This window comes from Panthera tigris, chromosome B3 (assembly GCF_018350195.1).
Source record: "Panthera tigris isolate Pti1 chromosome B3, P.tigris_Pti1_mat1.1, whole genome shotgun sequence".
NCBI lineage: Eukaryota > Metazoa > Chordata > Mammalia > Carnivora > Felidae > Panthera > Panthera tigris.
Window position 1 is genome coordinate 27,088,951 of NC_056665.1, and position 23,807 is coordinate 27,112,757.

A 23,807-nucleotide genomic window follows, 5' to 3' on the forward strand; every position below is an offset into this window, starting at 1 on the left:
CACAGCAAAGGCAGTCATAAGAAGAAAGTATATAGAAATCCAGGCCTTCTTAAAGAAGGAGGAAATATCTCAGATATACAACCTAACCTTATGCCTTAAAGAGCTGGAAAAATAACAGCAAATAAAACCCCAAACCAGCAGAAGACAGGAAATAATAAAAATTAGTGCAGAAATTAATGCTATCGAAACCAAAAACAACAACAACAACAACAACAATAGAACAGATCAATGACCAGAAGCTGGTTCTTTGAAAGAATAACAAAATTGATAAACCACTAGACAGTTTGATCAAAAAGAAAAAGACAAGGACCCAATAAATAATATCAAAAATGAAAGAGGAGAGATCACAAACACTACAGAAATAAAAACAAGAGTAAGAGAATATTATGAGCAATTATGCACCAATTAAATGGGCAATCCAGAAGAAATGCACGAATTCCTAAAACATATACACTACCAAAACTGAAACAGGAAGAAATAGAAAATATGAACAGAACCATAACCAGTAAGGAAATCAAAGTAGTAATAAAAACTTTCCCAAAAAACAAGAGTCCAGAGCCAGATGGCTTTCCAGGGGAATTCTACCAAACATTTAAGGAAGAGTTAGTTCTTATTCTCTTAAAGCTGTTCCAAAAAATAGAAATGGAAGGAAAACTTCCAAACTCTTTCTATGAAGCCAGCATTACCTTGATTCCAAATCCAGAGACCCCACTAAAAAGGAGAACTATAGACCAATTTCCCTGATGAACGTGGCTGCAAAAATCCTCAACAAGATATTAGCCAACCAGATCCAACAATACATTAAAAGAATTATTCACCACGACCAAGTGGGATTTATACCTGGGATGCAGGGCTGGTTCAATATCCACAAAACAATTAACGTGGTTCATCACATCAATAAAAGAAAGGGCAAGAACTATATGATCCTCTCAATAGATGCAGAGAAAGCTTTTGGAAAATACAGCATCCTTTATTGATAAAAACCCTCAAGAAAGTAGGGATAGAAGGATCATAACTCAAGATCATAAAAGCCATATATGAATAACCCAAGGCTAATATCATCCTCAATGGGGAAAAACTGAGAGTTTTCCCCCTAAGGTCAGGAACAAGACAGGGATGTCCACCCTCGCCAATGTTTTTCAACATAGTATTGGAAGTCTTAGCCTCTGCAATCAGACAACACTAAGAAATAAAAGGCATCCAAATTGGCCAGGAAGAGGTCAAACTTTCACTCTTCGCAGATGACACGATATTTTATACGGAAAACTCAAAAGATTCCACCAAAAGTCTTCTATAATTGTTTAATAAATTCAAGAAAGTTGCAGGATATAAAATCAATGCACAGAAATCAGTTGCATTCCTATACACCAACAATGAAGCGACAGAAAGAGAAATCAAGTAATAGATCCCATTTACAGTTCACAAAAAACCATAAAATACCTAGGAATAAATCTAACCAAAGATGTGAAAAATCTATACACTGAAAAGTATAGAAAGCTTATGAAAGAAATTGAAGAAGACACAAAGAAATGGAAAAAGATTCCATGCTCCTGGATAGGAAGAATAAATATTGTTAAAATGTCGATACTACCTAAAGCAATGTAAATATTCAAAGCAATACCTATCAAAATAACACCAGCGTTCTTCACATAGGTAGAACAAACAAACCTAAAATTTGTATGGAACCAGAAAAGACCCCGAATAGCCAAAGCAATCTTGAAAAAGAAAACCAAAGCAGGAGGCATCACAATTCTGGACTACAAGCTATACTACAAAGCTGTAATCATCAAGACAATATGGTACTGGCACAAGAACAGACCCTCAGATCAATGGAACAGAATAGAGAACCCAGAAATGGACCTACCAATGTATGGCCAACTAACATTTGACAAAGAAGGAAAGAATATCCAATGGAATAAAGACAGTCTCTTCAGCAAGCGGTGCTGGGAAAACTGGACAGAGACATGCAGAAGAATCAACCTGGACCACTTTCTTACACCAGACACAAAAATAAACTCAAAGTGGATGAAAGACCTCAATATAAGACAAGAAGCCATCAAAATCCTTGAGGAGAAAGGAGGCAAAAACCTCTCTGATCTTGCCTGCAGCAACTTCTTACTCAACAAGTCTCCGGAGACAAGGGAAACAAAAGCAAAAATGAACTACTGGGACCTCATCAAAATAAAAAGCTTCTGCACAGTGAAGGAAACAATCATCAAAACTAAAAGACAACTGACAGAATGGGAAAAGATATTTGCAAACGACATATCAGATAAAGGGTTAGTATCCAAAATCTATAAAGAACTTGTCAAACTCAACACCCTAAATCAAATAATCCAATGAAGAAATAGGCGAAAGACATAGACACTTCTCTAAGGAAGACATCCAGATGGCCAACTGACACAAGAATAAATGCTCAACATCACTCATCATCAGACAAATACAAATCAAAACCACAATGAGATACCACCTGACACCTGTCAGAATGGCTAACATTAACAACTCGGGCAACAACAGATGTTGGCAAGGATGCAGAGAAAGAGGATCTCTTTTGCACTGCTGGTGGGAATGCAAAGTGGTGCAGTCACTCTGGAAAACAGTATGGAGGTTCCTCAAAAAACTAAGAATAGAACTATCCCATGACACAACAATTGCACTGTGAGGTATTTATCTAAGTGATATAGGTATGCTGTTTAAAAGGGGCACATGCACCCCAATGTTTATAGCAGCACTATTGACAATAGCTAAATTATGGAAGGAGCCCAAATGTTCATCAACAGATGAATGGATAAAGAAAATGTGGTATATATATGCAATGGAGTATTACTTGGAAATCAAAAAGAATGAAATCTTGCCATTCGCAACTATGTGGATGGACCTAGAGAGTATTATGCTAAGTGAAATTAGTCACTCAGAGAAAAACAAATATCATATGACTTCACTCATATGAGGACTTAAGATACAAAACAGATAAACATAAGGAAGGGAAACAAAAAATAATAAAAATAAGGAGGGAGGGCTGCTGGGTGTCTCAGTCGGTTGAGCATCCAACTTCAGCTCATGTCATGGTCTCGTGGTTTGTGGGTTTGAGCCCTGTGTCAGATTCTGTGCTGACAGCTAGCTCAGAGCCTGGAGGCTGCTTTGTATTCTGTGTCTCCCTCTCTCTGTCCCTCCCCTACTCGTGCTGTTTCTGTCTCTGTCTCTGTCTCTCTCTCAAAAATAAATAAAACATAAAAAGAAATTTTAAAAAAAATGGGGAGGGAGACAAAACATAAGAGACTCTTAAATGCAGAGAACAAACAGAGGGTTGCTGGAGGGGTTGTGGGGGGGGGGGCTAAATGGGTAAGGGGAAGTAAGGAATCTACTCCTGAAATCATTGTTGCACCATACGCTAAGTAACTTGGATGTAAATTAAAAAATAAATAAATTATTAATAAAAAATGAACAAACATTAAAAATATATATTTAAAAAAAGATAGAACACCAAAGCCAACCCAAATGACCTCTCAATGGAGACTAAACCAAGAACAATTACAGCAACCAAAAAAATAATGTGATGTTAGATCACCAATTAAAGTACAGTAAGGTATTCATTAATACTGATATAAACTAATTATTTTTTTTTAGTTTATTTATTTATTTATTGTGAGAAAGAGAGAGGGAGCTGGAGAGGGGCAGAGAGAGGGAGAGAGAGAGGGAATCCCAAGCAGGCTCTGCACTGTCAGTGCAGGCTCAAAATCACGAACCATGAGATCATAACCTGAGCCTAAATCAAGAGTCAGACATTTAACTAACTGAGCCACCCAGGCACCCCTAATACAAATTAATTATTAAATAAATAAGTCACTGAGGGAGAACAGACAAATCTCTTGTGCAGAGGAATTCCAAATAATTTATAAAGATACTCTGTCCTCAAGGAGACAGACCATGGGGTGCGAGGGAATAACTTCACAATGGAGAAACTTGACCAACACTCTCTCAGCCAGGTAATCAAAGTCAACATCATCAGTGGTAAATCATGTTGATAGTGTGTTATCACTATTTTGATATGATGTTATGAGAATGGCATTTTACCTTTGTGTCTTCCTCCCGAAAACCCATAACCCCATTTTAATCCTGAAAAAGAAATCAGGCAAAACTAAATTGAGAAATATTATATAAACTCTTTGACTAATACTCCTCAAAACTGTCAAAATCTTCAAAATAAGGAAGGTCTAGGAAACCTTCACAGTCTAGCAGAGCCCAAAAAGACATGGTCAATAAACATAATGTGTTATCCTGGATGAAATCTTAGGAAAGGAAAAGAACACTAGATAAAAACTAACAGGAGCCATATAAAGTATGGACTTTAATAAATAATAAAATATCAATATTGGTTCATTATTTGTGACAAATATATTAAACTAATGTAAGATGTAATAAAAGTAACTAGGTGTAGGGTATGAGAGAACTACTATATGGATTAACATTGCAATTTTTCTGTAAAACTCTTCTGAAACAAAAAACTGTATTTAAAAATAATTATTAGACAGTGTAGTAAACACAGCAATAGACATATATGGTTTTATGGAAGTCCAGAGGAGGGGCACCTATCCCAGACCATTTTCACATCTTAAAAAATTTTGGAAATAAAATTTCAAACATTTATTCCCAATTTTAAAAGATATATTTTATATTTCCATAACAACTATTTAATTGTTGATTATCAGAAATCTTCACCTTTTCTTTAAAGATATAAAGGGCAAGGAACTCTGTAATATCACAGATCCATGTTGTACAAGGAGACTAAAATGACATAATTCTTCATTTTTTTAATTAATGGTTTTATTGTGAAATGGAAAAGTAACCTCATGACATCCCTAGCTCCACTCTGAAATGCCCCTCCAGGACAACCATGGAGGACACCATGCATGCACAGCTGTGGCTCTGGGAACTGAGACATCTGCAGGGTTTCTTAGGGCCCATGCCACCTAGCCTCCAGGACAGAGCACCCCTCTGCTTTTCATTTTTTGTTTCATGTTTTATTTCATATTTCATGTTTTGTTTCATGTTTCATTCACCCTCTGGTGAATTTGAGCAAACATTTTGATATCAACTCCAAATTCCAACCTCCCAAAGAGGTGCAATGGTGATTTGTTGAGTACCCCAACAGGGAGAAGCAAGGGAGAGAAGATGGCCATCTGTGTCCTGGTTACCATATTCTAAGGATTTTATTGGAATTTTTCTTTTTATACCTTAAAGGTTGGAAGCATACATTTTCTTTTATAAAGTGTTTTATAGTTGTGAGCAAGTAGGTACTATATCAGTGAAATTAATTTAGAGAGACTGACAACTAATATAGTTGGTCACTTCTTTTCTTTGAGGGACAATAGCCTTGCTGCCCATACTTAGTTTAAATATCACTCAATAAACAAACCAGAGCATGAGTTTCCTCTCAGAATTCCCAGTTATCTCCCTCAGAGTAACATGAACTCATTCTGATATTGCAGAACTGATATTCAGCACACTTAACTACTGAACTTCAGCTTCAGACATGGTGTCTCTGTCATTGGCGAAATCCTCTGAACTCAGCAAATTCATGGAAGCTTCTACCTATTAATGTTATCTCTTAACTAAGGTATTGCTGGAACAGGAAAAGAAAGCTTTTGAGTACAACCTCCAGGATGAATCATAAAGTGCATAATAGTTAACTCAGTTTTATTATAATGTTAAAATACCTACCCTGGGCATGAAATAACCTTCGTTAGTATAACATACAATATTTGTTTATAAGCATGTTTTCTCAGTGCACATGTGCAATTTTATGCCTGCCTCTTACATGATATGATGAGGCCTTGCCTTAGAATATTCATGCCAAACCTTAATAAAAGGAGCCTGCTTACCCCTGTTCAGGGAGCCATGGCTCTGAAAATTATTTCTTATGATCTAATTATTTGCTGCAAATAAAGGTGACTTTGTGAGGCAACTCCTTCTGGTGTAGTCTATTTATGTTTGTAACTCACCAAGAAGCAGACCCACATAGGTTTGACAACATCTCTTTCTAAACCCCTGGTGCAACCCCAGTGGCAATCAAACTGTGCTTCGTTTTATAGATTTTTTTTAATCCAAAGCCTTTTTCTTAAAATAGTGAGTAAAAGAAGAAACAAACAGCAATGCACATAATATCAGTACTGAAAATCTAAGCATTCTTTACTATAGTGTAAAGAACCAGAGACACGTTAAATTTTCTCCTTTGCACTGTTGCAAAAATCACTAGGAGACAATCACTAGGAAAGATTTGCCATCATGTTTTGCAAGAGAGATGATTGTTTTTTCATTTACATGCAACATTTTGACATTCACTCATTTGTTAGTTAAATTTTTTTGAAAATGTACTTTGTTTTATAATAATTATTAAGTAGATGAAGAGATAACAAGTAACTTCTGACAAAGTTTCTTCTCTCAAATAACAACTCTGTAGGAAAACAGATACCTAAGGATCTAGTGAAACACAGTACAACCAGCGCAATAATAGAGGCAGCATACCTCTAGTTTCTTTGGGAAACTCTAATTAAAGATTTACGCCTTCTAACAAAAATGCTAAGCCTCTTAAAACTTCCCAAATGATTCAAGGCAAGAATAAAATTCCAGGCCTTCAGAAAATATACCTTGATTGAATAACGTTTCTGTCTCTAAAGCAAACTGCCTAGGGAAATAACCTGATTAAGCAAAACAAAAAATCTGGTAACCAAGGACACATGATAATCATCAAAGAAAATGATTCTGTTTCAAAGTGGTTCATTTCAAGATTTTTCCATTAACAAAAATCTCTGGGTTATGTTGTGCTGTGTCTCTCCTTTCATCTAGGTTGCTTTGGTAGCCATTTTAAATAAGTCCGTGGAGATTACTTAAAATCATTTAAAATACATATTCAAGATTCCCATCCCCTGGTTTATACCTTCAATCAAGTTTCACGTTATCCAGCTGTTTTTGAGAGGAAAGGAGTAGTGACACACAGAATGTGATTATTTTCCTCTATGCATAAAAAAATAATAATAATAACCCACTGTCAAGGCCTTACATGTCTCCATCTTTTTGCTCCAGAAATTTCATCAAGTGTTTTCAAGCACCAGAATGGGAATGTTATTGGATGACACAATTAGGCCGTGTCTGCTGCCACTTACTGATTACCCAGATCAAAGAGAAAAGAGACAGTGAAGATCATCGGAAACAGGTAAACCCACACCCCATGTCCCCCAAATTCTCTGTGAAAATGTGTAAGCAGTGACACAGTAAATAAAGTACTTTTTTACTACTCCTTCTGATGCAAAAATACAGAAAAATACTCTTTATGCTGGTAGAAGTGAGGCAAGAGAAAAAGAGATATAGTAGATGTGTAAGTGTATTTACCAGCTCTTTGTCCCTCAAAATTACCTACTTTTGAGTATTAACAGCTACTGAATTACTTAAAAGGCTCTAATGTAAACATAGAGGCAATTATCTACATAGCACCATTGGAGAAATTTCTCCATAGCACAATTCACTAGTGAATTTTTAAAGTGTTATAAAAGATATGCAGAAGTCATCACTAAACTAACAAAAAATGGACCTTGGCTTAATAGAACAATTATTTTAATGCTGTAAGTCACTTAGTCATTATCTGAGGTCCATAAATATTTTAACCTATATTGATGTGTTCCTGTGCCTTTCTTTGTTTCTTCCCTGTCCATAAAGAAAGTTCTAATTTTTTCCAGGTTGTATGCATAAACTGCAATAAAGATGCAGTGGAGGGAAAGGATATTTCCACCATGATAGCCATGTGATTATGTATGAATTGGTGTTCACACAATTCTAAATCAACTGAAACACAATTGGTCTAGTTTCTGACTAACTCGCATATACCTATAAAATGTTTTAAGACACCATAATTACAAAAAGTAGCTCCTTAGTGAAGACTAAGTAGTCTTTACTTTGACTAGTGTAGATTTATTTGTCATTTTTCTTCCTTAGCAGTGGCAAAATTAAACCTGCAATATATTTTATCATGACCAATTAGCAATAAGAGTTCTGGGGAGCTGAGTCTGGAATGATAGTCCAGTAGACACAAATAATGATCATATTATTACCCAAGGGAGGTGGAAGAGAAAGAATAACCAGAAAGAAAATTTAATTGTAGATTTTTAAAAAAATATTGTAGTTCTGTATGAGAAACAACTTTCCCATTCTCCTACTTTCCATAGTAGTGCAAGCCAAATAGCCCCAAATCAGACATTTTATACCCAGAAACCTCAAAGGAAGTTAGAAATTCTATCTGCTAATGGAATAAAACACCAAAGGAAGTGCTCCATCTTCCAATGGCCTGGGGGGAAATTATCAGCAAAAAATTTAATGCTAAACCTACAAGGCATATTCAGCCCAGATTTATAGTACTCATGTAGCACAGGAATTACAAAGTGAGAAATTGGCATAAAACTGTGATGTAACCAGTTAGTCCTCTAGAGTTCTGGAAAAATCAATCAAAACTATAATAAAATTTGCACAAACTCAAGACAAACAGCTGTTGACCCACCCAAAATGGGTTAGCCACAGATCCCTCAAGAAAATGAACCATGAAAGAGGTAGAATAGAGGTTATTAGGAGGAGAATTCATAATCTTAGGAATCAGAAAGATAGGACCACCTGCAGAAAATAATAAAATGAATTAGGGTAGATGTTTAAGGGGTGTTCCAGATTGAAGATGGCAGCATAAAGAAGTTTTTCTTTATTTTTCTGGGGAAATTCCTCAAAAGCAATAAAGAGAACAAGAAACAGAATGACAAAATATAACTTCAATGAAGGGACTGCAAACCACAAAATGTGACAGAAGGCCACCAGAAGCAAAGGCAGTCAGACATAAGCATGTGTGGAGGGAAGCAGTGGGGGGAATGTTTACTCGGTGTTTGCCTCAATAATGAGGGTCAAACAATCAAGTCCATGTGTGCCCAGCTGGGATGGGAGAAGAGGCTGCCAGAAAAAAACCTTTATTGGTCCTAGTCTGATTCCAAAAAGCAGAAGAGAAGTTAAATAATGAAACACAGAGAAAGCCTTGTCTATAGTATGGCTTTCCAGTAGAAGTGAAGAAAAGAGACTCTATTCTGATCAGTATTATAGCTGCCAATTTCTATATAGCTTGGAGGAAATAAAGATTATACAAACTCACAGAAAGAAAGAAAGAAAGAAAGAAAGAAAGAAAGAAAGAAAGAAAGAGAAAGAAAGAAACAAAGAAACAAAGAAAGAAAGAAAGACTGTAAATTGCTAGACTGGAACATGATCTTGTTTCTTCCCCTACATGTTGTACCTTAGAAATAGCCTAGAAGCATGTACCTTCATCAAATTTAGCCAAGAAAAGAAGACCCAGAAAAAAAATCTATACACAGAGAATCTATAAGAAAAATAAAGGGAAGAAAAGAATGGCAGCTGACAAACCTTGCCAGGAAATGTTTTCAATAAAGTTGATAAAATTATTTTAAATGACCTCTAAATTTCGGGTGCTGGGTGGTTCTGTTGGCTAAGTGTCCAACTCTTGATTTCAGCTCAGGTCATGATGCCACGGTTTGTGGGATTGAGCCCTGAGTCCAGCTCCTTGCTATCGGCATGGGGCCTGCTTGGAATTCTCTCCCTCTCTACCCCTTCCCCACTTGGACATGTGTTCTCTCTCTCTCTCTCTCTTTCTCTCTCTCTCTCTCTCTCTCTCTCTCACTTTATCTCTCTCTCTTGTTCCCTCTCTCTCTCTAAATGGATAAATAAACTTAAAAACAAGACCTCTAAATTTTAAAAATTTCCCTTTCAGGGAATGGCAGGAAAAAAATAGGAGCATATGAAATATAACTTGGCAGAGCTCATTAAAGAAGTTTAAGAAAGAAACCAAACTTACCCTATGAAGGAAAATGAAACTGGCAATTGCAAAAAAAAAAGAGAGAGAGAGAAAGAGAGAGAGACTGCTGAAAACAGAGCATGGCCAGCATGTATGGACCACAGGAAATGTATGGTTTTAAATAGTTGATAAAAACAAAACAAAAGTAAAACAGAATTTGTGACAGAGACCAAATGTGCCTACAAAGTCTAAAATACTGATTATCTGGGAGCAGCTCTGTGGCTCAGTCAGTTGAGCATTGGACTTCAGCTCACGTCCTGATCTCATGGTTCATGAGTTCAAGCCTCACATCAGGGCCAGCGTGGAGCTCACTTAAGGTCCTGTCCCCCATTCCTTCTTCCCCTCCTCCCACAAAATAAAATAAACATTTAAAAATAATAATAAAAAATATTGATTATCTGGCCCTTTAAAGAAAGTGTAAGACAGGCACCTGGTGGCTTAGTCAGTTGGGCATTGGACTTTGGCTCAGGTTATAATATCATGGTTCAGGGACTGACAACTCAGAGCCTGGAGCCTCCTTTGGATTCTGTGTCTCCCTCTCTCTCTCCCCCTCCCCCACTCATGCTCTGTCTCTCTCTCAAAAATAAACATTAAAAAAGTTTAAAGAAAGAGTAAGAGATTAAAAGTGAAAAAAGCAAGTTAATGAAGTGTAAATGAATAAAGATTTTTAAAAGATTCAAAATATGATAGATTTAATATTAAATATTCATAATTGGTGTCACCCTAGGTGAAAATTAAATATTAAGCAGAACAAATACTTAATGGCATAATTCAAGAGAAATAAAACACTCATCTACCAATTAAAGGGGGTACCTTATGCAGGAAAAATAATAACCTAGAACAGTCAGTGGTAAGACAGAGATTATTAAAGATATTGGACTTCAAAAACAATCCTCTGAAGAGAGAAGTGAACGGAAAAGGAGATTCTTAAGGAGAAAAGACTTGTTTAGCAGCCCTCCTGTGCTAGGCACACAGAGTTGGATTTCAGAGCTTATTGGGAAAGAGGAAACCTTGTTGACTCTCCAAAGGTTATATCTTAGATTTGAGGAAACTAAAACAATGAATGAAAAATAACCAGGCACAGAAATAAATAAGGCCAAGAGGAAAATAGACAAAGTAAACAAGTCTACATGCAATCCAGATATTAAAGTTTTTGTATTAAAACAGATTTTAAAACAGCCCTAGTAAATATATTTTTTAAAAAAGATAACAAAATTGAGACTTTTAAAAACCAGAATAGAAATTAGTGAAAAATAATGAAATGGGTATTCCAGAACTGGAAAAATAACATAATTAAGAATTTTATCAAGACTTAACAGTAAAACAGACAAAACTGAAGAGATAGTTGGTGAACCAAAAGAGAACACAGCATGTATCATCTAGGTTGAAATAAAAAAGGAGACAAAGAAGAGGAAATAAATATGAGAAAAAAGTCATGGTGTAAATTTCTAACATATATGTACTTGCTAGTCTACAAAGAGATAAAAGAGAGCATGGAGCAAAAAGGTAATATTTCTAGGGATAATGACCAAGGTTTCCACTCCATACATAATGGAGTAACTTGTAGTAGATTTGTTCTACTGAAAACAACCATAAAACTAGAAAAAAAAATATGTGAAAGTGCACTGTAGATGTGAGCCCATGATTGCCGTGCTTCTCTGCCTGCAGCTTCCTGAACCTCATTCAAAAACTGAAATCTGGTTATAGCATGATTGTAATATTGAGTGAAGGATGTGCAGATCAGAATTCAGGGCAAATGCCAAGCACAGCAGTGAGCAATTACTCTATGTGTGTGGTGAGGAGAACCTGTGTGGGGATCCACCATGTCTTTGACTGAGAGCTGGGCCACACAAAATATCCTAAAACTTCCAGAGATCAGTTACTCTGGTATTGAAAGGAAGGAGTAATACCATAAATTTACTAGTGTAGGAAGATATTGGAGCCACAAAATCACATGTAGAACACAGTAGTGACAAGACCCACAAGGGAGACAATTTGGAGGATGAGCCCACCAATAAAGGAGGATTTGGAAATATCTTGGTCTTTCCATAGGTTTGCCCTAACACAGCATAAAGCAAAGCCAACAAAATTTCAAAGGAAACACCCAATAATTAACTGCCTTCTAAATTAACAATTAAGTTCTTGAGAGAATTTAAAAATTAAACTCTCTATGATATACCTTTCAAAATTCCCAGATACAACTGAAAATTACCAGAAATGTAACACATGGGAAAAATGTGGTCCATTGTCAAGAAAAAAAAAAAAAGAGGCAGTCAGTAGAATCTGTCCATGAGATGGCCCATGTGTTGGATTTAGCAAAGACTTTAGAGTAGCTATATGACTATTATTTTTAATTAAATATTAATTACTCTTTTAATAACAATTAAATACTTAGTGAATTAACAAATAGGTTATCTCAAAACTAAACAGGAATTCTGGAAAATAACCAAATGAAACTTCTACAACTAAGAAAAGACAATACTTGAAATTTAAAAAAATATCCACTGGATAAGCTTGAACATATGTTGAGGATAGCAAAGGAAAGGGTCAGTAAATTTAAAAGATAAATTGAAACTAAAGATAAATTGAAAATAAAGGAAAACAGGTTGAAAAAAAATGAGCAGCTCATAAGGACATTTAGGGTAACAGAAGCAGGAAAGCATATGTGTAAACAGAATCCTAAAATGAAAACAGACTGAATATGGATTTGAAAATTGTATTTGACAAAATAATGGCTGACCCTTTTCCAAATTTGATTTTTAAAATTTGACCTACACATCCAAGAAGATTAGTGGCTCCCTAGCAGGATGTAAACACAGGAAATCACACCTAGATACATCATAGCCAAATTCCAAAAAAGAAAGAAAGTATCAAAGAGAGGGAGAGAGAGAAGAAAGAGGAAGAAAGGAGATAATCTTGAAATCACCAGAGAAAAGACACGCATTATGTTGGGGGAGGAATGTTGCATATAATAGCTGCTAAAACTGAAAAAAATAGAATCCAGAAGACAATAGAATGACTTCTTTAAAGGACTTAAAGAAAAATAATCATCAACTCAGAATTTTATACTCACAGTATCCCTAAGAAACAAGAAAATAAATGTATTTTCAGATAAATGGAGGAGATAAATTCATAATCTGCAAATCTTCAGAACAAAAAAATGCCAACAAGGGTTTTTCAGAGAACAGGAAAACTTGGATCTATAAGAAGAAATGAAGAGTATTTAAAATATTTTTTTAAATGATCATTTTGGGGGTTGCCTGGATTGTTCAGTTGGTTAAGTGCCCAGCTCTTGATTTCAGCTTAGGCCATGATTTTCTGGTTTGTGGGGTCAAATCCCACATCAGGTTCTGTGTTGTGCTTTCAGCACTGCAGGGTCAGTTCCATCACTGCAATAAAGTAAATATCACAATAAAGCAAGTCAAATGAGCTTTTTAGTTTCCCAATGCATATAAAAGTTATGTTTACACTATAGTATAGTCTGTTAAGTGTGCAATACATTATGTCTAAAAAAATAATGTATATACCTTAATTAAAAATATTTCATTCCTAAAAACTGATAGCCATTTGAGCTTTCAGCAAGTTCTTATCACTGATTGCCAATCACAATAACAAATATAATAATAATGAAAAGTTTGAAATGGTGAGAATTACCAAAATATGACACAGAGACAGGAAATAAGCAAATGTTGGGAAAATGGCGCTAATAGACTTGCTGGATGCAGGGTTGCCACAAACCTCCAATTTGTTAAAAAAAAAAATTTTATCGTGAAGCACAATAAAACAAGGTATATCTGTATTTTATATTCCAGATGTTCTTTTTTGGTTAACGCTCCCTATACACTTGAAAAGAATGTGTGTTTTGCAGTGGTTGGTTTGTACTGTTCAATAAATGTAAATTAGGTCAGGTGAGTTAGTGTTATAGCAGTCTTCTATATATTTATTGCTTTTTCAATAACTTGTTCTATCAATAACTAAGAAAGGGACATTTAAATATCCATCTATAATTGTGGATTTTGCCTTGTCTCTCCCTTTAGTTGAGTTCATGACTTTTGAAGTTTTGTTGTTTTGGTGAATATGTATTTAGAATTCTTATGATTTTCTTGTGAAATATATCTTTTATCATTAGAAAACATCAATTTTTTTATTTGTTAGAAATAATTTTGTCTTAAACTCTTCTACCTGATATTAATGTAACGAGCTACATAAGCTTTCCTATGCTTTCTATATATGTGGTACATATTTTCTATTCTTATCAACTTCTTTGCATTCTTAATAAGTGAAATTTTTTGTATATTCTGTCATTGGATCTTGCTCTTTTTTCCAGTGTGGCAATTCCTACCTTCTAATTGGCTTTTCATTCCATTCTCATTTAATGTAATTATTGATATAGTTTAGTTTAAAACTACTGTCTTGCCATTGTTTTTTACCTACCCTTCTCTTTTTTTTACCTTTACCACTTTGTTTTTGTACTTTCCCTTTAGTTAATCAAGTTTTTATTTTTCTTCATTTTTTGGTTTCTTAGCTATGCATCCATATACTTTTTTCCCCTAGTGATTCATGTATGGTTAATAATTTTTATCTTTAATTTATCAAAGTGTACAGTTAGAGTCAATATTGTGCTATATGTCATTTTGCACCTGGGACTTTGTGACTTCTTCCTTTCTTACTTTATCCCAACAGAGTTCAATCTTCATCTTCCACTTCCCACTTCAGTCCCACTTTACTCCTCACATTTCACCAGTTAGTATCCATAAAACAATTTAAGCCCATTTATCTTCCCTCTTTTCTGTTCCTTGTGGTATTTTCTTATAATCTTTACTTCAACATTTATTTTGCTCCTATTTTAATGATATTATTGATTAGTTTCAGTATTTTAAGAAAGTTACAGGAAGAAAAAAATGATCATTTTATCTTTTTTAAAAAAGTTTATTTATTTTGAATGTGTGAGTGAGTGAGGGGCAGAGAGAGAGGGAGATAGAGAATCCCAAGCCGGCTCCATGCTGTCAGCACAGAGCCTGATGTAGGGCTCCATCTCATGAACCATGATATCATGACTTGAGCTGAAAGTGAGTTGAATGCTTAACCAACTGAGCCATCCAGGTGCACCTCTTTTTTTGATAAGTACATTTTGATAAATGTATTTTCTCTTACTTTTGATTTTTTAATAATATTTTATATTTTCTAGCATATTTTATTATAAGACAGTATATAATATATATAATATATAAAATATGTGTTAATCATATATTTATGTTATCCATAAGGCTTCTCGTCAACAGTAGGTTATTAGTAGTTAAGTTTTTGGGAGTCAAAAGTTATATGTGGATTTTTGACTGCAAAGGTGTTGGCACCCTAACCATGTACCATTCAAGGGTCAACTGTACCTCTGAATCAGAATATTTTTTTTACCACTCTTCCTGCTATTACTCTAGTGTATCCCCCATTAGGTATTACCTATATTACTATAATGGCCTTCTAAATGGTCTTCTTATTTTACCTCTAGCCCCCTACACTCCATGTTCTCCATGGAACATCCAGAATAATGTTTTAATTGAGGTTGTACAAATTTAAACTTTGGGATAGTTAAACACTCTTCCATCTACACTGACTGACTTGCTATTCCTAAAACACACCAACCTCCTTCCTTTATCAGCTCTTTGGCACTTGCTATTCTCTTTATCTGGAATGCTTTCTTCCCAAAACTTTTCATGACCTGCTAGTATTTCTTTCAGTTCCCTACTTAAACATCACTGCTGTAAAGAGGTCTTCTGTGACCACTAATCTAAAACAGCTTCAAGGTAACCTCCCATTAAACTTTATTTCTTACTTTGTTTTATTTGGTTTCCTGTAGTCCATACTAGTTCCCTATACTTATTTATTGACTTTTTATGTTGTGCCTTCTCAGAATATCAAAGTCCCTAAAGGTGAGTAGATCATTTGTTTCATCACTGAATCCTCTGCACTTTTCAGCAGTACCTCAGGCGTATAAATATCCAGTGAATGAATGAATGAATGAATGAGGAAGAGTTCAGAGCCCCAGATGGGACGGAGTGAGAATCATAATAGGAAACAAAATGGTAATACTAAGTAATTAACCAGAATAGGGAGTAGTTTACAAATATTTCTCAATACTTGGTACTTCTAATAATGTAATGAATATGTAGGACAAATAAAAAAATATTTAGGAAGTGAATAATGTTGTAAAAGGCATAATATTTCTTTGGTAGATATGTGCACATGCATAAATCTGCTGCTTGTTTTTGATATAAAGAATAAAATGTATGAATCAGAAATAGTATCAATTAAAGTAAACAACATGATCAAAATTCCTATGTAGGATGCCTAGGTGGCTCAGTCAGTTAAGTGTCTGATTCTTGATTTCAGCTCAGGTCATGATCTCATGGTTCATGAGTTTAAGCCCCATTTCAGGCTCCTTGCTGCTGATGTTGCAGATCATGCTTGGCATTCTCTCACTTGTTCTTTCTCTGCCCCTCCCTGACTCACTCTCTTTCAAAATAAATAAACTCAAAAAAAATCCCTATGCATTAAATAAAAGAGAAAGTATGATATAACCAGAAACTAACATAAAATTTTACAACTTATCTAAAGAGTAGAGCAAACATCAATATTAAGCATTACATAAATTACATAAACGAAGACTGAATGCCACTGGAATATTGCATATTATTATTTCTGTGTGTTTTCTGTAACATAGTTAAGAATTTTTTCCAATATAGTACACTCATTTTTTCAACTATTAAAATTTTAATCCTAAAAACTTCAGCTCAAAAAAAGTTTTAAGCCTCAGTGTTGGTTCATCCTTGGTCCAGTATCAAATGACAAGCTTCCTTTTTATTTAAAAATAAATTACTCAAACTGGCCAAACAGGGAAAAGAATGTATGCAGTTATAGGGATTTGATCATGGAGCCTTCAATATGGCAAGTGGAACCAGTCATGGAGACAATTCATAACAATGAGACTATTTGCAAGAATTTCTTGCTAGAGAACATGGACATACTTGAGACGTCTTCAAGAACATAATCATCCAAGTCAGGATGAGTCCCTCCAAGGCATCCATAGTCCATATGAGTGGCCTTGGTTTTCACAACAGGATAACAACAACACAGACTTTTAAACTCAAGTATGTCATGTCAGAGTATGATCATGAACCTGGTGTGAGTAGTAATTTTCAAATCCTGGACTATGAAAAAAAAACATTCATAGACTCTTGCCTGAAAGGTGGGTATAACATTCATTCCTCTAACCAGCCAAAAGCTATCCTTAGGTTAGACTAGACAATAGGAGGACCATGTAGCTATTCCATATAATTCTGATCAAACAACTATTTTGCTGAATATACCCCAAGATGATTTGATGAGAAAGAGCCCTACACCTGCTGTAAAAATGTTGCTAGAGGGACTGAACTCTTCATTATATTATCTTCTCTCTATGCCTAACTGTTGGAGGTGATTTGCTCTTGCCTCTAAACTAGAAATAGTTCTGTCAAGTGTGAATCCTGTAATTTATTTGGATTGTCTTATTTTTGACTGCCAGGTAACTTGAAGGCAAATTGAAAGCTCATTTCCGGTATGGATATAAAATTCTATGGCACTCAATTTATTGACTTCAGTCAATACTAGTCATCTTTTCTTCTCATTTTGTATTTTTATCAAAAATTTCAGTAGGCAATACATAGTTTAAAAGTTGATATAAAATACATACTGAGAAAATACTTACTCAACTTGTTTCTCTATCTCTTTCCACAGGTAACCACTGATACGTTATTCATCCATTTTTCCTTACTTTTCTAAGCAAATATACTGTTTCATTTCCTTTTTTTAAAAAACAAAGGGTCATTTCTTCACTGGGTTATTTGTTTTTCGGGTGTGGAGTTTGATGAGCTCTTTATAGATTTTGGATACTAGCCCTTTGTCCGATGTGTCATTTGCAAATATCTTTTCCCATTCCGTTGGTTGCCTTTTAGTTTTGTTGGTTGTTTCCTTTGCTGTGCAGAAGCTTTTTATCTTCATAAGGTCCCAGTAATTCACTTTTGCTTTTAATTCCCTTGCCTTTAGGGATGTGCCGAGTAAGAGATTGCTATGGCTGAGGTCAGAGAGGTCTTTTCCTGCTTTCTCCTCTAAGGTTTTGATGGTTTCCTGTCTCACATTCAGGTCCTTTATCCATTTTGAGTTTATTTTTGTGAATGGTGTCAGAAAGTGGTCTAGTTTCAACCTTCTGCATGTTGCTGTCCAGTTCTCCCAGCACCATTTGTTAAAGAGACTGTCTTTTTTCCATTGGATGTTCTTTCCTGCTTTGTCAAAGATGAGTTGGCCATACGTTTGTGGGTCTAGTTCTGGGGTTTCTATTCTATTCCATTGGTCTATGTGTCTGTTTTTATGCCAATACCATGCTGTCTTGATGATGACAGCTTTGTAGTAGAGGCTAAAGTCTGGGATTGTGATGCCTCCTGCTTTGGTCTTCTTCTTCAAAATTACTTTGGCTATTCGGGGCCTTTTGTGGTTCCATATGAATTTTAGGATTGCTTGTTCTAGTTTCGAGAAGAATGCTGGTGCAATTTTGATTGGGATTGCATTGAATGTGTAGATAGCTTTGGGTAGTATTGACATTTTGACAATATTTATTCTTCCAATCCATGAGCAGGGAATGTCTTTCCATTTCTTTATATCTTCTTCAATTATCTGCATAAGCTTTCTATAGTTTTCAGCATACAGATCTTTTACATTTTTGGTTAGATTTATTCCTAGGTATTTTATGCTTCTTGGTGCAATTGTGAATGGGATCAGTTTCTTCATTTGTCTTTCTGTTGCTTCATTGTTAGTGTATAAGAATGCAACTGATTTCTGCACATTGATTTTGTATCCTGCAACTTTGCTGAATTCATGTATCAGTTCTAGCAGACTTTTGGTGGAGTCTATCGGATTTTCCATGTATAATATGATGTCATCTGCAAAAAGCGAAAGCTTGACTTCATCTTTGCCAATTTTGATGCCTTTGATTTCCTTTTGTTGTCTGATTGCTGATGCTAGAACTTCCAGCACTATATTAAACAACAGCGGTGACAGTGGGCATCCCTGTCGTGTTCCTGATCTCAGGGAAAAAGCTCTCAGTTTTTCCCCGTTGAGGATGATGTTAGCTGTGGGCTTTTCATAAATGGCCTTTATGATCTTTAAGTATGTTCCTTCTATCCCGACTTTCTCAAGGGTTTTTATTAAGAAAGGGTGCTGGATTTTGTCAAAGGCCTTTTCTGCATCGATTGACAGGATCATATGGTTCTTCTCTTTTTTTTTGTTAATGTGATGTATCACGTTGATCGATTTGCGAATGTTGAACCAGCCCTGCATCCCAGGAATGAATCCCACTTGATCATGGTGAATAATTCTTTTTATATGCTGTTGAATTCGATTTGCTAGTGTCTTATTAAGAATTTTTGCATCCATATTCATCAGGGATATTGGCCTGTAGTTCTCTTTTTTTACTGGGTCTCTGTCTGGTTTAGGAATCAAAGTAATACTGGCTTCATAGAATGAGTCTGGAAGTTTTCCTTCCCTTTCTATTTCTTGGAATAGCTTGAGAAGGATAGGTATTATCTCTGCTTTAAACGTCTGAGAAGCCATCTGGTCCTGGACTCTTATTTGTTGGGAGATTTTTGATAACTGATTCAATTTCTTTGCTGGTTATGGGTCTGTTCAAGCTTACTATTTCCTCCTGATTGAGTTTTGGAAGCGTGTGGGTGTTTAGGAATTTGTCCATTTCTTCCAGGTTGTCCAATTTGTTGGCATATAATTTTTCATAGTATTCCCTGATAATTGTTTGTATCTCTGAGGGATTGGTTGTAATAATTCCATTTTCATTCATGATTTTATGTATTTGGGTCATCTCCCTTTTCTTTTTGAGAAGCCTGGCTGGAGGTTTGTCAATTTTGTTTATTTTTTCAAAAAACCAACTCTTGGTTTCATTGATCTGCTCTACAGTTTTTTAGATTCTATATTGTTTATTTCTGCTCTGATCTTTATTATTTCTCTTCTTCTGCTGGGTTTAGGCTGCCTTTGCTGTTCTGCTTCTATTTCCTTTAGGTGTGCTGTTCGATTTTGTATTTGGGATTTTTCTTGTTTCTTGAGATAGGCCTGGATTGCGATATATTTTCCTCTCAGGACTGCCTTCACTGCATACCAAAGCTTTTGGATTGTTGCATTTTCATTTTCGTTTGTTTCCATATATTTTTTAATTTCTTCTCTAATTGCCTGGTTAACCCACTCATTCTTTAGTAGGGTGTTCTTTAACCTCCATGCTTTTGGAGGTTTCCCAGACTTTTTCCTGTGGTTGATTTCAAGCTTCATAGCATTGTGGTCTGAAAGTATGCATGGTATAATTTCAATTCTTGTAAACTTTTGAAGGGCTGTTTTGTGACCCAGTATATGATCTATCTTGGAGAATGTTCCATGTGCACTCGAGAAGAAAGTATATTCTGTTGCTTTGGGATGCAGAGTTCTAAATATATCTGTCAAGTCCATCTGATCCAATGTAGCATTCAGGGCCCTTGTTTCTTTATTGACCGTGTGTCTAGATGATCTATCCATTTCTGTAAGTGGAGTGTTAAAGTCCCCTGCAATTACCACATTCTTATCAATAAGGTTGCTTATGTTTGTGAGTAATTGTTTTATATATTTGGGGGCTCTGGTATTTGGCGCATAGACATTTATAATTGTTAGCTCTTCCTGATGGATAGACCCTGTAATTATTATATAATGCCCTTCTTCATCTCTTGTTACAGCCTTTAATTTAAAGTCTAGTTTGTCTGATAGAAGTATGGCTACTCCAGCTTTCTTTTGGCTTCCATTGGCATGATAAATAGTTCTCCATCCCCTCACTCTCAATCTAAAGGTGTCCTCAGGTCTAAAATGAGTCTCTTGTAGACAGCAAATAGATGGGTCTTGTTTTTTTATCCATTCTGATACCCTATGTCTTTTAGTTGGCGCATTTAATCCATTTACATTCAGTGTTATTATAGAAAGATACGGCTTTAGAGTCATTGTGATGTCTGTATGTTTTATGCTTGTAGTGATGTCTCTGGTGCTTTGTCTCACAGGATCCCCCTTAGGATCTCTTGTAGGGCTGGTTTAGTGGTGACAAATTCCTTCAGTTTTTGTTTGTTTGGGAAGACCTTTATCTCTCCTTCTATTCTAAATGACAGACTTGCTGGATAAAGGATTCTCGGCTGCATATTTTTCTGTTCAGCACATTGAAGATCTCGTGCCAATCCTTTCTGGTCTGCCAAGATTCAAAAGAGAGATCAGTCACGAGTCTTATAGGCCTCCCTTTATATGTTAGGGCACGTTTATCCCTTGCTGCTTTGAGAATTTTCTCTTTATCCTTGTATTTTGCCAGTTTCACTATGATATGGTGTGCAGAAGATCAATTCAAGTTACGTCTGAAGGGAGTTCTCTGTGCCTCTTGGATTTCAATGCCTTTTTCTTTCCCTAGTTCAGGGAAGTTCTCAGCTATAATTTCTTCAAGTACCCCTTCAGCACCTTTCCCTCTCTCTTCCTCCTTTGGGATACCAATTATGCATAGATTATTTCTTTTTAGTGTTTCACTTAGTTCTCTAATTTTCCCCTCATACTCCTGGATTTTTTTATCACTCTTTTTCTCAGCTTCCTCTTTTTTCCATAACTTTATCTTCTAGTTCACCTATTCTCTCCTCTGCCTCTTCTATCTGAGCCATCGTCGTTTCCATTTTGTTTTGCATTTTGTTTAAAGCATTTTCAGGTCCTTGTGACTGTTCCTTAGTCCCTTGATCTCTGTAGCAAGAGATTCTCTGCTGTCCTGTATACTGTTTTCAAGCCCAGCGATTAATTTTATGACTATTATTCTAAAATCACTTTCTGTTTTATTATTTAAGTCCTTTTTGATCAGTTCATTAGCTGTTGTTATTTCCTGGAGGTTCTTTTGAGAGGACTTCTTCTGTTTGGTCATTTTGGATAGTCCCTGGAGTGGGGCGGACCTGCAGGGCACTTCCCCTGTGCTGTGGTGTATAACTGGAGTTGGTGGGCGGGGCCGCAGTCGGACCTGATGTCTGCCCCCAGCCCACCGCTGGGGCCACAGTCAGACTGGTGTGTGCCTTCTCTTCCCCTCTCCTAGGGGCGGAATTCACTGTGGGGTGGCGTGGCCCGTCTGGGCTACTTGCACACTGCCAGGCTTGTGGTGCTGGGGATCTGGCGTAGTAGCTGGGGTGGGTAGGCAAGGTGCGTGGGGGCAGAAGGGGCAGGCTTAGCTAGCTTCTCCTTAGGTGATCCACTTCAGGAGGGGCCCTGTGGCAGTGGGAGGGAGTCAGACCTGCTGCCACCAGAGGTTTGGCTCCGCAGAAGCACAGCTTTGGGTGTTTGTGCAGAGCGAGCAAGTTCCCTGGCAGGAACTGGTTCCCTTTGGGATTTGGGCTGGGGGATGGGCGAGGGAGATGGTGCTGGCAAGCGCCTTTGTTCCCCACCAAACTGAGCTCTGTCGGCAGGGGGCTCAGCAACTCTCCCTCCCTTATTCCTCCAGCCTTCCCGCTTTCTGAGCAGAGCTGTTCACTTATGACCTCCCAGACGCTAAGTCATGCTTGCTGTCGGAACACAGTCCGTCAGGCCTCTCTGCTTTTGCCAGCCAGACTCGGGGGCCTCTGCTTGCCTGGCAGGCTGCCCCTCTGCCTCGGCTCCCTCCCTCCAGTCCGTGCAGCGTGCACCACCTCTCCGCCCTTCCTACCCTCTTCCGAGGGCCTTTCGTCTGCGCTTGGCTCCGGAGACTCTGTTCTGCTAGTCTTCTGGTGGTTTTCTGGGTTATTTAGGCAGGTGTAGGTGGAATCTAAGTGATCAGCAGGACGCGTGGTGAGCCCAGAGTCCTCCTACGCCGCCATCTTCCCTCCCCCTCTCAAAAAAAGCTGTTTTAAGAAAAAAAATCATCCTCTTTTTTTTTCTTGTTCTATTGTTGTTTTTTTGTGTTTTTTTAATATATGAAGTTTATTGTCAAATTGGTTTCCACACAACACCCAGTGCTCATCCCAAAAGGTGCCCTCCTCAATACCCATCACCCACCCTCCCCTCACTCCCACCCCCCATCAACCCTCAGTTTGTTCTCAGTTTTTAAGAGTCTCTTATGCTTTGGCTCTCTTCCGCTCTAACCTCTTTTTTTTGTTCCTTCCCCTCCCCCATGGGTTTCTGTTAAGTTTCTCAGGATTCACATATTAGTGAAACCATATGGTATCTGTCTTTCTCTGTATGGCTTATTTCACTTAGCATCACACTCTCCAGTTCCATCCATGTTGCTACAAAGGGCCATATTTCATTCTTTCTCATTGCCACGTAGTACTCCATTGTGTATGTAAACCACAATTTCTTTATCCATTCATCATCCTCTTTTTTAAGTTAAAATAAATGATACAGTTCTTGCTTTTATACAGTAGCTTGCTGTTACCTTTGGAATGAAGAGATTTCATTTGCATAGCTTAAACACCTTCTCCTTGACTTTGATATAGACAATACTGATGCAGATATTTGCACATTGTTCTTAAGCGTTAACAATTCATCTTGGAAGTCTCCATTGGAGCAACATGTGGGGGAAAACCAAAGGACACACTGAGACAACTTCTGTGAGGACCAGTTCAAACTACAAGGGAGGATACCACCCTAGGAAAAAAGTCACATTTCAAATTTTCAATATTTTCTTGGTTATAAGAAAGAAAACAAGGATGAATTCAAATTGAAAATATATTTGTTCTCTCACTCAAAATGTGTAAAAAAACATTTGGAAAATGCCCATCCTTTGTAATTAGTACCTTGTTAGGGTGTGTTCCTCTTTGTTCATGATCATACAACTCTCTAGTACCAACACTGGACACTCTGTCTAAATCAATAT